The 13,204-nt window shown below is 44.9% G+C and overlaps 1 pseudogene across 1 annotated transcript in view; it reads right to left on the minus strand.

The window, feature by feature from the left end:
- Positions 1–1,124: 1,124 nt before the first annotated feature.
- LOC147890378 (putative oxidoreductase At4g09670) overlaps positions 1,125–13,204 on the minus strand; it is a 47,719-nt pseudogene continuing 35,639 nt past the window's right edge. Inside the window, exon 3 of the transcript XR_015542766.1 lies at positions 1,125–1,848. The product of XR_015542766.1 is annotated as a putative oxidoreductase At4g09670 (transcript). The remainder of the gene's footprint in view (positions 1,849–13,204) is intronic.

Consider the following 13,204-nt stretch of genomic DNA (forward strand, 5'->3'; position numbering starts at 1 on the left):
ATAAGTACACCAATTTATGATTTTTTGAAATTATACACTTTTTTGGGAATAATGAAGGATGCATGGTAAAAATCGAGGAAATGTGCATGTTCAACCATAATTATGTGTACGATCCTTATAAAACTTTGAAATTATAAGTCAATTTACTCATTTTGATGTCTCTACAAAGTTTTATGACCATTGAACACATAGATATATGCTATAAGAATACTCGTGCACAATTTTTTAGCAATTATGCACCATGCATTCTTGAAAATGAGAAAATGTGCATGTCCCATCATACAAGTGATGTCGGATACTTATGAAACTTTTAATGTATTTAACCCTACTTCATGGCAAGACCTCTACAAAGTTAATGAGAGAATTGTTCTAATGTGTGTGTGTGTGTGTGTGTGTGTGCGCGTGCGCGCGCGCGTGTGTGCGTGTGTGTGTGTGTGTAAGTGTGTGCGTGTGTGCGTGTGTGCGTGTGTGTACACGTGTGTGTGTGTGTGTGTGTGTGTGTGTGTGAGAGAGAGAGAGAGAGAGAGAGAGAGAGAGAGAGAGAGAGAGAGAGAGAGAAAGAGAGAGAGAGAGATGTATTAGTTAGTCCATGTGAGTTAATTGAACATGGCAGTTGCACAAGCAATTGAGTCGTACAAATGCAAGTGCAAGTGTGAGGCATATGTTTTTGTGGATCAAGGATGCTCTATTGAGTGACTCTGTCAGCTAGATGCCCACATTGCCACACATTTTGAGATGTTGCGCACATAAAACATGACCAAGGAAGAGGAGTTGTAGTCTCAGGTTGGAGAGGGTGGTGTATGCCCAGAGATATGATATATTTTCCATGAGGATAGGTCTGGCGCAATCAAGGTCAAGATTGCATGGAGGGAGCATATCGGCCAATAGAGCCAAGATATGTCCTCGGGTCCCCCTAATCTTGCATATCCATCATGCATGTATGTAGATACAATGTTTATGCTTCAGGAAATCCATGATAGTCTCTCTCTGTCTCTGTCTCTCTCTCTCTCTCTCTTTGACTGAATAATTTCCAATTCTTTTGGGATCAACTTGGGTAGGAGGGCACTCATGCATGTACACATCTATAAATAGATAAGTACAAGTGAAGCTCTTGATAATGTACAGAAGTGACGAAGTGTCCATACTTAAATGCAACACCAGATGCGTATGCATTTATTGCTCATTGTTTGCTTGTTAAAGTCATAAACTGATCCAATACACACTGCAGTGTTGACAATTTCTTACCCTTCCAGTTTGACAGCTGTATATCCTGTATATCCAGTTTGACAGCGTTGAGCAACTGCTGTGTTTTCTTGGCAATCATGAAGTATGAAGAATCTGTGGTTTTAGTGCCATCCTTGATTCCCTTCACAAGGAAGGGAAAGTTTTGAATCATTAGGAATTCTTGAGGTAGGCTTGTGTGGGCTTGATGAGTAATAATGTTAAGCTCGTGTCTAAAGGTCCAAACTGTGCATTCGTACAAATCTTGAACTGTGCTACATGTTCTTCAAAGGGTACAACAAAGTCTTCCACCTCAAGGGTACCTTTAGTCCCCTGTAATACTAATGAGATTGCCATATTTTCCACGAATGAGCAATGAAAAGCTGCTGCTCGTCCATCGTTCCACAAGAAACAAGCACCACAAGCCATTATTACTCCTCCATTAAACCTTGCCCCAGGAAGGGCAGTGACACTCACTGGAAGCTCATAAGTAGTTGCCTAGAGAAAAGCTCGAGCACAATACCAACCCAGATCACCAAGCACTCCAAGCGCATCGAGCTCAGGTTGCACACATATGTCCTCCGTGAAAAAGGATGGAGGCATTGAAATACTGAAGGTGGAATGAATCTGAAACCATAGAAGCAGGAAAGCATTATGGACTTATACCAGTACCATTTCTACCAATCACCCCCCCCTCCCCCCGCGCCCCGCCCCGCCCACACACCCGTTCCTAGTCCACCCCAAAAACACGTACGCCAGTGCAAATCGTTCTCCATGAATCATTCTGTTTAGGTATGTTATGTTAGACAATCCGCTTGACCTACAAGCAATTTCTGCTAAGGCCTGGAAGTACCCAGCTAGCCTAACTTTGGAGAAAGAAAGCCCCAGGTTGATATGAACAGTAATTAACATCAATATGAGCAATTAAATTTGTTTGTGGTATGGGTAGCCATTTACATTGTATGAGAAGCCATCATAAAGGTATGAGCAGTCAAACATTAGCATCCATTAACAGTAAGTATCAGGCAAATTTATTGCTTCTCGTGGCAAATCAGCCAGAGATTCCGCATCATAGAACCCCAGAGAGAATAGTTGGTGCCATCCAAACTATTCTCTTGTGCAAGCATCTAAAAGACATCATTCAAATTCTACTATATGCCATTTCAGCAAAGTGCACGTGTTGTGAGCGCTCTGCTCAAGCAATAGACATCACTTCCAAGGCCAATGCTTGGCAAAGGATGCACCTCAAACCTGCAAGAAAAGTCCCATGCTAGGATATGTATTGCAATCTCGGAATTCTCTCTCAAAAATCATGCAATGCTTGGCTCAACAAGGTATAAACCCTCTGACAGACACCCCTGTTCCGAACCAAACAACAAATCACAAAGCCCAATGTCCGCTCAAGGATGTAAACACATGATGGGTGAAGATGGGAGCCGACCCGATGCGCAATGAAGGGTGGGAGTGGATTTTGGTTGTATGGTTCAACCAATAGTCCGGGATTCCCCCACTAGGTAATGCCAAGAGATTCCAGCTCAGTAGTAGAGGTTGGAGACCTTCCAGAGTTCCTCATTGGGAGGCATTTTATATCACTGCGGATTTGCAGAGGTGCTTCTGGAGGAGACTCTGGAAATCCCACAGGAATAGAAAGATCACTCTTTTCTTTTGGCTTTCCATCCATGGTGGGATTGTTGTGAACCTTTGGAGATCTGGATTCAGAGCCGACCCTTCTTGCCCTCGTTGCCTCTCTGCTTTGGAGACGATTCAGCATCACTTATGGGATTGCAGACAGGCAAGGATGATTTGGATGGGGGTAGCCAGGATTTTCAGTCACTTTGTGCACTTCCCATTCTTTATGACATGGGGCTCAATGGCTTGGCTTTCTTTTACTGGGCCTCAAGTCTTTTATGAGGGACATGACTCTTCTCGGGCCATTTCGATTCAATGTCATCAGGTTGAGTCCTGTTCTTTGGATATGGTACCACACCTTCCTTTTGCAGCTGTACATGCCTCTATGGATATCTCTTGGGAGATACTTGCGAGCATAGCAGCCTGGCATATCTGGAGAGCCAGATGCACAGAGGCATTGGAGGGAACTCAGGTTCATTCCTCACACACATTGGCTAGTATCTGGACAGACACACCATACAACTTTGATGGCCGTATGGATGAGCATGCAGGGAGACTCCTATGTAGCCTCAGCTAGGAGGGCTTCTTTCTTCAGGGAATGGAAGGATTCTCCTTTCTTCTCTAAGACTCTTACAGGGTTGAGGTGGCACTTTCAACCTCAGCCTTGGTTGTTTTCCACCTCATTTTAAGGGGGTTTATTTATCCTCATGGTTTCATGATGTATTCCGCTTTGAGCTTGCTCTCGCGGGTTTTTTCTCTTACTTAATAGAAGTCTCTATCTTGAAAAAAAAAAGAGTCCGGGATTCGAGCCTGCAACGACAGAGCTGATGAGCAGGTTGAAAATTGTTCTCAACGCAATAGAAGCTCCACCAAATGCTGATTTTTATCACTGTTTTGCAGAGACCAGCAAGTGCCACAAACAAATAGAGTATAATGCACCCACCCAGTAATAGCCAGTCTAGGCCATATATAGGACCAAAATAGGTCAGGCCTGGAACAGCATTAGGGATCCGCGATAGCCTTTTATAGGTTCAAATCCAGTAAATTAATAGACCAATCTGTGAAAGTGGCTGAAAAAGACCAATCTCTATGAATGGAAGTTATAGATCAGTCTATGAATGGCAGTTACAGACTGGTCTCTGAGATGGCAATTACAAAAGCCTTCAGGCCAATGAAAGGAGGCCTTTCCCCTCATTCAAATCCATCAGCTCCAGCAGTAGCAGCAACCTCCCTAGCAGCCAATGCGACAGTACCATCAGCCTCAATGACATCAGTAGCAGAAACGCCTAGTGAAGCCTACAGTCCAGCAGTAGCAACAGGATCAGCCCTCTACAACATCCCTAACAGTCCCTCTAGCCCCTTCATGTCCCATCCTATCATGGGGTAAGTTTCCCTCTAGCCTCTCCAAACAGCCTAAATCATGTGCAGTCTTCTATAACCTCTGCAGGCCTAACCTTAGTAATATAGATAGTAGTTAGCACAACTGCAATCTCCCTGCTGATTTTCTACCTTCCTTTCTCTCCCTCTCTCTCTCTAGCTCTCTCTTTCACTCTCTCACTCTACACAGTACTAGGGCCCAGAACAACAGTCGGGCTGGGACCCGCCAAAGGATATTACTTGAGAGAAGAAGTACATAGTTCAGCATAGAGCTGTCTGTTACAAATTCAAACGTGAATCCATTTTTACAAGAGCTTCAAGCTCATTCCAAAATGGCAACATGCCACTTGTCAAAAACCAGACTAAATCCTATTACATGCCTCTAAGGGCAATTTCTGGGGTCTTCATAGCACTTGGTCATGCGGGTGGCCTCCGAAATACTTGCTATTCTCCAAATTGCTTGGGTCTTTAGCCCCTCATAGTACCTGCAACAATTAATTAAAGCGCACCACCATGGCACCCATTAATTGTTAGCGCTTTGCATGCAGATAATAAACTGTGGACTAATCTTAGTCATAGGTGGGCGTCCCCACTGAACAAACAAGCATGCAACATTAAACATTTCCTTGGTTGACCGAGATCAACTCTCTTTATCATGATTAAGGGGCTTTGACCAAGGGTCGGGGCGCCTTAATTATAATCAAGTCTCTCCAACCGAAGTTGGCACGACTCTCCAACCGAAATTGGCACATCTTGATTAACCGTAGTTAACCCTCTTGGCGCATGCCACGTCTCGTTGACCAAAATCAACACTCTCTGACCGTAGTCAGCTCTGTGGTTCTCTGGTTAACCATAGTTAACCCTCTTGGTAATAAACCAAGTCTCCCCGACCGAAATCAAGCTTACTTGACCAAAGTCAAGTATCTTTGACCGTAGTCAATTCTTTGACCATTAAAAGAACTCTTTGACCATAATTAACACATATGAAAACTCTTTAATTATGATCAAATAAATGGTCAACTGTACTTTGACTTAGGATATTTACATTGTGGTGACATCCCCTCGGCTTCTATTCAGCTGATCTCAATTGAAAAGCTTCCTTGTAAACATCCAAAAGCTGTGGATGATCGGACAACATGTCTTCATCCATTCACTTGGCATCCGATGCCGTATAATTCTTGAATTTTACAAGGTACTTGTAAAATTCCTTGTCCTGAGGGCCTTTGCGTACAGTATGGTACACAATTTGCCCTGGCTAAAGGACCTCCTCCAGCTCATCCACTTCTGGTGGATCCTCTGGCTTTGTAGGCTTTGGTCCCCAGAATTTCTTTAGAAGACTCACATGGAATGCATTGTGAATCCTCCAATGCTCTAGCAATGCCAACCTGTATGCAACCTCATTTATTCTTTTTGTAACCCTGAAAGGGCCATAATACCTGGAAGATAACTTTGCATACACTTTCTGTTTGCCTTTAAACTTGCGGAGCCTAGCTTTCTCGAACTTCAAAACTACCCAATCCCCTTTCTTGAGATCTAACTGTCTCCTATGTTTATCTGCAGCTCTTTTATGCTTTTCTTGAGACCTTTCAATTGCTATTTGGAGGTCTCTCACAAACTGATTAGGTGCAAAATTTTCATCTTTGGTCCTTAGGATAGGTGGAAGAATCACCTTCCCATAGATGACCTCAAAGGGGGCTTTTCCTGTAGAGATGTGTACTGTATTATTGTAAGTGAACTCTACCAATGGTAGGTACTTTTCCCAGTATGAACCTTGGTCACACATTGAACCTTGGTCACCCACGTAGCATTTCAGCATATCCAATGCTGTAGAGTTTGCTACTTCACTTTGAGCATCTGTTTGGGGATAAAAAGAAGAAGAAAATTCAGATTCATCCCCATATTATCAAATAAAGCTCTCCAGAATAGACTGGTCATTCTGGGATCTCGATCACTGACAATAGACTTAGGCATACCATGGTGCTTAAAGATATGTGCCATGAAATGCTTAGCCGTATGATCTGCCTTTATGGTTTTACGAACCGGAATGAAATGAGCTTGCTTGCTAAATCTATCAATGATAGTCCAAATCCCATCATTCCCTGACTTTGATCTTGGCAAATAAAAAATGAAGTCCATTGCAATACTTTCCCACGGTGCCTAAGGCATGGGAAGAGGCATAAGTAGGCCAGGTGCCTTCCGTCTATCATACTTCACTTTCAGACACGTAAGGCATTCAGTAACAAACTGATGTATATCTTTTCGCATCCCTGGCCAAAAGAAATACCTCTTTTTAGTGCTTGAGTTGTTGCTGTAATTCCTCTATGCCCAGCATAGGGAGGTGCATGACATTCCTCTAAAATCTTTTTCCTCATCTCTTAAGTGATGCATAGGCAGTCGACTATCTTTCATTAGATTTCCATCTTTCAGGGAATAGTAACTGGTGGACTACCCCTCTTACGTTTGCTGTAAACACAAAAATCTGCATCATTAGCATATTGCTCCCTCATATCTTCCAGATCCTAATGATAAGCAATAGTCACATTGTTGACCTCGGGTCTTCGGGACAAGGCATCTGCCACTCTGTTCCGAACTCCTGGAGTATGGACAATCTGAAAATGGTACATTGATAGCATGTTTGCCCATTTCATATGCTTCTCGGAAAGCTTTGTCTGAGTCAAAAAGTATCTCAAACTTTGGTGATCTGTTTTAACTGTAAAATCTGCACCCAAAAGATAATGCTCCCATGAATGGATGGCATGAATTACAGCCAATAACTCTTTCTCATAGATTCCCAAATATCTCTCTGCATCCCGGAGTCTCCTGCTCTCATAAGCCACTACATGACCATTCTGATGCAATGCAGCCCCAACACATTCCCCACAAGCATCACAATCCACATCAAATGGCTGATACAAATCTGGAACTATTAGGATTGGCTCTGTAGTCAACCTCTCTTTGAGTGTGGTGAAGGCTGTCTTTTGAGGAATTCCCCATCTAAAAGCTGCATTTTTCTTAGTAAGATCGTGGAGTGGAGCGGCTATATCCGCAAAATGCCTGATAAATCTTCTGTAGTAAGAACACAGGCCTAGGAAACTTCAAACTTCATGCACAGTTTTCAGCTCTGGCCATTCCTGAATGGCACGGATCTTTGCCGGATCCATCCGTATCCCATATTTGGATATTATATGCCCCAAGTAATGGATTTCTTCGAGGAAGAATTCACTTTTCTTGCTATTTGCATAGAGCTGATGATTTCTCAGCTCTTGAAATACTATAGCAAGATGTTCCTTGTGCTCTTCTTCGGACTTAGAAAATACAAAAATGTCATCAAAGAAGGTACCAGTGAACTGTCTGTAGGGTCGGAAGATACGATCCATCATCCGATTGAAAGTAGCTGGGGCATTTGTCAATCCAAAAGACATCACCAGATATTCATACAACCCAAAAGTAGTACGGAACACTGTCTTGTGCCCATCCTCAGGCTGTATCCTCACTTGGTGATAGCCACTCTTTAAGTCTATCCTGCTGAAAACTGAAGCTCCATTTAACTGATCTAGCACATCATCAATCCGCGGAATAGGGAATATATTCTTGATGGTCATTTTATTTAGTGCACGGTAATCAATGCACATACGGAATGAGCCATCTTTCTTCTGTACTAGCAATACAAAGGAACAAAAAGGAGAAGAACTGGGCTGGAATCAGTCCCTTGGACAACAAGTCCTGCACCTGAGTCATAATCTCTTCTCGCTGAGTTGCACAAACTGTAAGAAAACAATACGTCTATGCTCAACAGATAACAGGATCTCGTACTCAAGAGAGAAAAGCAGATAGTATGGAGAATAAAAAATTTGATTACTGTAAAACTGATACAATAGATGGCACTGCCTCCTAGCCGTTTGCTCTTGTGAGAGAAGCTTCCATGGCGTGCTGGAAACAGTAGAGGACGGAGGCTGGATGCTAAGGAATCAGGGTTGCTGTAGCCAGTGATGAATTGGGCTTCACGAGCTTGCTCTTATATAGCCACCAGTCGTAGTCGGTTGGGCTCAATTGGATGACCGACCCAGTCCGCCCAAAATGGTCGACTGGGGGTCAATCCTGAAATAGGCCACCGACTACACGATAGAACCGGTGCACAAAATAGAACAACTATCCTACGGTCGTCGTTCGGCCCAGAGCCATCCAGGATCATCTGGGGCTCCAAACGAGCCCCACAACTCGAGAGTGGGCTGCCCCGAGAAATGCTCCGTCTACCCTCAATGCGGTGAGTCATGGGATGCCTTCCCGCACTTGCATGTAGCCTAGTTGGCGGTGTGCCAACTCTATCTGAAGCCGTCCAACCATCAGGCCACACATGGCCCCCATCTGGTGTCCAAACGAGGACCTACCGGATAACCGAGCTACTCAAATGCCTTCTCCTCATATGGGGGGCTTACAAGTAGAGTTAGTTGGTTCCCGCATAGTTACACGAGAGTGGAGCATTGATATCTAACGCCCCCCCTCAGTGTCCACCCGCAAGTGAACTTACTTTTTCGGCCCAATGCCAAGTCGATGAAGATGCCTCTCCAGCAAGTCTCTTCCAAGAGCCTTCGTGAAGATGTCCGCAGCATTATCTGTAGTCGGACAGTATACCAAGTCGACCTCTCCATCCATGATGAGCTCGCGTACAAAGTGATATTGAATCTCAATGTGTTTTGTGCGAGCGTGAGCTCCTGGGGCCTGTTTCAGCCCGTAAAGTGCCTTCTTCAGTTTACAGACTTTACCTTCTGAGCCGAGGATCACAGAACCTGGTGGTTGTTCCACGTATACCTCCTCCTTGAGATCTCCATTCAGAAAGGTGGATTTTACATCATCGGAAACACGGGCCAACTTCCCTGGGCAGCTAAAGCCAAAACACTGCGAATTGTGGTTAGTCGAGCTGTGGGAGCAAAAGTATCCTGATAATCAAAAACCATGTAACTGTGCGAATCCTTTTGCCACGAGCCGAGCTTTGTACTTATCCAACGTGCCGTTGGACTTGTACTTGGTCTTGTACACCCACTTGGTGCCAATTACCTTGTGTTTTGGTGGTCGATCCACAAGGTCCCAAGTGTTGTTCTTCATTATGGAGCCATACTCCGACTGCATAGCCTCCATCCACCTATCATCACCTTGTGCCTCTTCAAGACACTTGGGTTCATTAGCACGGATCACCTCTGTCATCAAAGCGTAGTTGACCAAGTGTTCCTGCGTCCTTCTTTGCTCCTCAAATCTCTTGGACCGACGGTGTTCAGATGGTTCCTCCTCAATGGCTGGAGGTTTCCTGCCGTCCAAAAGCTGCTTTACCCACTTCGGGAATGACCGTTGCCATTGTGGTTCTGCAGGCTCTTCTTCATCTTCTTGAATCCTCCCAAGCACCGTTGTGGGGGAGTTCGGTCTGCTGTTGGTGGTGGTACTGGACAGATATCCTGGTCCTGATTGTCTGGGAAGGAAGCATCGTCCTCCAATTGATGCGGCTGTTCTGAGAAGACCACATCGCGACTTACTATTACCTTCTTGGTAACAGGGTTATAGAGACGATAACCCTTCGCCTCTTCACTGTAGCCCAAGAAAATACACTTCCGGCTCTTCGGTTCCCATTTGGTCCTGTTAGCATCAGGGACATGCATAAAACAGTCACATCCAAAAACTCTGAAACGTGCAGCTGAAGGTTTCTTATCAAAGAAGGCCTGCAGTGGAGTCATCCCGTTCACAGCCTTCTTGTAGCTACGATTCAGAATGTGAACTGCCGTGTTACATGCTTCAGCCCAAAAAGTCTTTGGCAAATCTTTCCCTTTCATCATACTCCTGCCCATTTCACAGATGGCGCGCATCTTGCGCTCTGCTACTCCATTTTGCTGTGATGTATGTGGCGGGGGTTTCTGCCTCTTGATCTCGTGACTTTTGCAGTAACTTTTGAATTCAGTTGATGTGAACTCTCCATCTCTGTCTGATCTCAATTTCTTTACCTTCCTCCCTGTTTCTTTCTCGACCATTACATGCCATTCCTTGAACTTACTAAAAGCCTCGTCTTTAATCGTCATGAAGTATATCCATATCCTTCTACTGTAGTCGTCGATCAGCGTCATGAAGTAGTAGGAACCACCCAAAGCTTCCGTCTCCATCTTTCCGCAGAGGTCCGTGTGAACGAGCTCTAGAGGAGCCTTTGCCCTACTGGCCTCTTTAGGAAAGGGCTGCCGATGCTGCTTGCCCATCATGCAAGCTTCACATACATTGGGCAGATCTGTAATTTCTAGTAGGTCTGCTATCATTCCACTTTTATGCATCTCCTTCAAAGAACTAAGGTTTAGATGACCAAACCTCTCATGCCACAGCTTAGTGTTCTTCACATCAGCTCGAGCACTGAAAGCTGAGAGTTCCTAGATGTTGTTGCGCCGTGTACCATAGTTGCACGAAACGCCTGTTTCATGGGCAGAAACGGAAACGACGAAACGGAAACAGCGTTTCGTCAAGAAACGCCATTTCGTAAACCTTGCTTTTTCCCTAAACCCTAAAAAAGCGATTTCGGCCACCTCTCTTCATCTTTTGCCGCCTCCCGCCCGTTCCACTCCTCTTGTGCATCCTTGCTGCTCTCTCCACCTTCTCTAAGCTCTCTCCATCCCTCCATCCTTTGCTCTTGGACCTCCATCCTCTTCATCCTTTGCTCCATCTTCTCCATCCTGCAAGTTGCAGCTTGGCAGCCTGCTCTCCAGACTCCATCCCTCCATCCTTCTTCTCTCCATCCTCTCTTTAATCTTACCTTCTACCTCTCCATCCTCCTCCTCTCCATCCTCCTTCACTTCTACCTCTGATCCTCCAGGCTCCTTCCACCTCTCCATCCTCTTTTACCTCTATCTCTCCATCCTCCTTCTACGGTCTACCTCCCATCCTTTCTCACTTGTGACCTCTCCATCCTCCTTCTGACCTCTCCATCCTCCTCAATGCCGAGAGATGCTTATTGGGTCCATGTCTCCCTCCTGGATAGTTATAAAGGAGGTGGTGGCTCCAAGAAGTGGAGATGCAACTATTGTAGCATAAGCAAAACGGGGTCTATCACACGAGTGAAAGACCATCTAGCAGGTGTTCCCAGCAAGGATGTAGGACCTTGTGAGTTCGTGCCTACTCCAGTGAAAGGTGGCCTAACAGAATGGAAGCGTGTGCGTATGGCAGCCTTGGCTGCAAAAAGTGGAGGACAAGGGCTGCAAGATGAAGAAGAGGCTGCTGACACTGAGCCATTGGATGATGCCAGCACATTGGGTTCTGCAAAGAGAAGTAGAGGGGCATCAACTACATCGAGCGCGGGTCCTAGTGCCACAAGAACACCCTTGCCACATGGATCAATTAGTGTGGATGCTAGTGCAGGGAAAAGAGGGTCACTGCAAAGGTCTAGCATTGAAGCACGCTTGCAAAAGCAAGCAGTGAAGGAGGCCACTAGTGAGCTCACAAAGCTCTTCATACAGTGTGCAATACCCTTTCATGTGGCGAAGACTACACGATGGAGGAAGGCCATGAGAGCCGTAAGCCGCATTGGGTATGAATGGGAAGGGCCTACATATGAGGCCTTGCGGACAAGAGAGCTAAGAAGAGAGAGGGAATGTGTGGAAGACCAAATGAAGCCCTTGAAAGAGACTTGGAAAAAATATGGATGCACACTCTTATGCGATGGATGGTCAGATGCACGCAAGAGGAATGTGTACAATATTTTAGTGTCTTCTTGCAAGGGAACCATGTTCTTGAGAGCCATAGATGCTTCCACTGCAGGTACAATGATTACAGGGCTGTATATTTGGGAGCATTTACGGGCAGCCATTGTGGTGCAGGTGGTGACAGATAATGGTAGCAATTGTGTGTCAATGGGTGCCATGTTAGAAGATGAGTTCCCTAAGATTGTGTGGACACCCTGTGCCTCACATTGCCTTGATCTTTTGATCGAGGACCTAGGGAAGATACCTTGGATTGATGCCATCTTCTCCAGGCCGCAGTATTGTGAAGTTTGTCATGAAGAGACCCAAAGTCCTCAGCATCTATCGGGCTTACAGTGACCTTGAGCTATTGAAACCTCCAGCCACAAGGTTTGCTTACATGTTCATAGTGGTGGAGAGGCTTGTGCGAGTGCGCCAGGGCTTGTTGCGCACGGTTGTGTTTCGGGAGTGGGGAGATTGGGATGATAGAGGCCATGCAAAGTCTATTAAATTTTTTCGCATGATCATGGATGAGTCTTGGTGGAATCAGGCGGAGGCATTAATCAAATCGATTAATCCTATCTACAAGGTGCTTCGCATCACGGACATGGAGGGAAGCACACTAGGGCTCTTGTACGAGTTTATGGACAAGATCAACAGAAACACTTCCCTATCACCTGATAAGTAAGACTTTTTACTTTTGTAATATGTATAATTATTGCAGTTACTAAATGGCAATTTGTTATCATGAAGCCTGGAATTTTCAGATATATATTATGTATGTACTATTATCTATAGTCTATGAATTTTGCATGCATAATGCATTCTAATTTCTTGTGGCATGATTTAGGGTTGAGTCCATCCGTGCTATATGGAATAAGCGGTGGAATTGGTTCCACCGCCCAATCCATGCGGTGGCACATGTATTGCATCCGCTCTGGCGCAGTCAAGAGCAATATGAGAATGACGAGTTGGAAGGGGATGCAACAGTATCTACAAAATTGAACGGGTGGTGACTTGGAGATGCAATGACGAATGGAGGATGAACTTCTATTGTTCCGCAATCACAGCCTCTCCTTTGGTCGACCTACGGCTAGGCTCTGAGAGACACAGTTGCAACCTGTCTCCTGGTGGGAGAAATATGGCAACTGTACTCCTACTTTGGTAAGAGTCTAAGAGACAAGTTCTAACGCCACTAGTTAGAGCTTAGTCGTTAAGTAATTTGAAGTTTTATCTACTACAAATATGTTTAAAGTTATCAAGTTCCTGATACTTAT

The sequence above is a fragment of the Dipteris shenzhenensis genome, chromosome 19 (genome assembly GCF_047967505.1).
Source record: "Dipteris shenzhenensis isolate YYH24624 ecotype China chromosome 19, Dip_SZ_1.0, whole genome shotgun sequence".
Lineage (NCBI taxonomy): Eukaryota > Viridiplantae > Streptophyta > Polypodiopsida > Gleicheniales > Dipteridaceae > Dipteris > Dipteris shenzhenensis.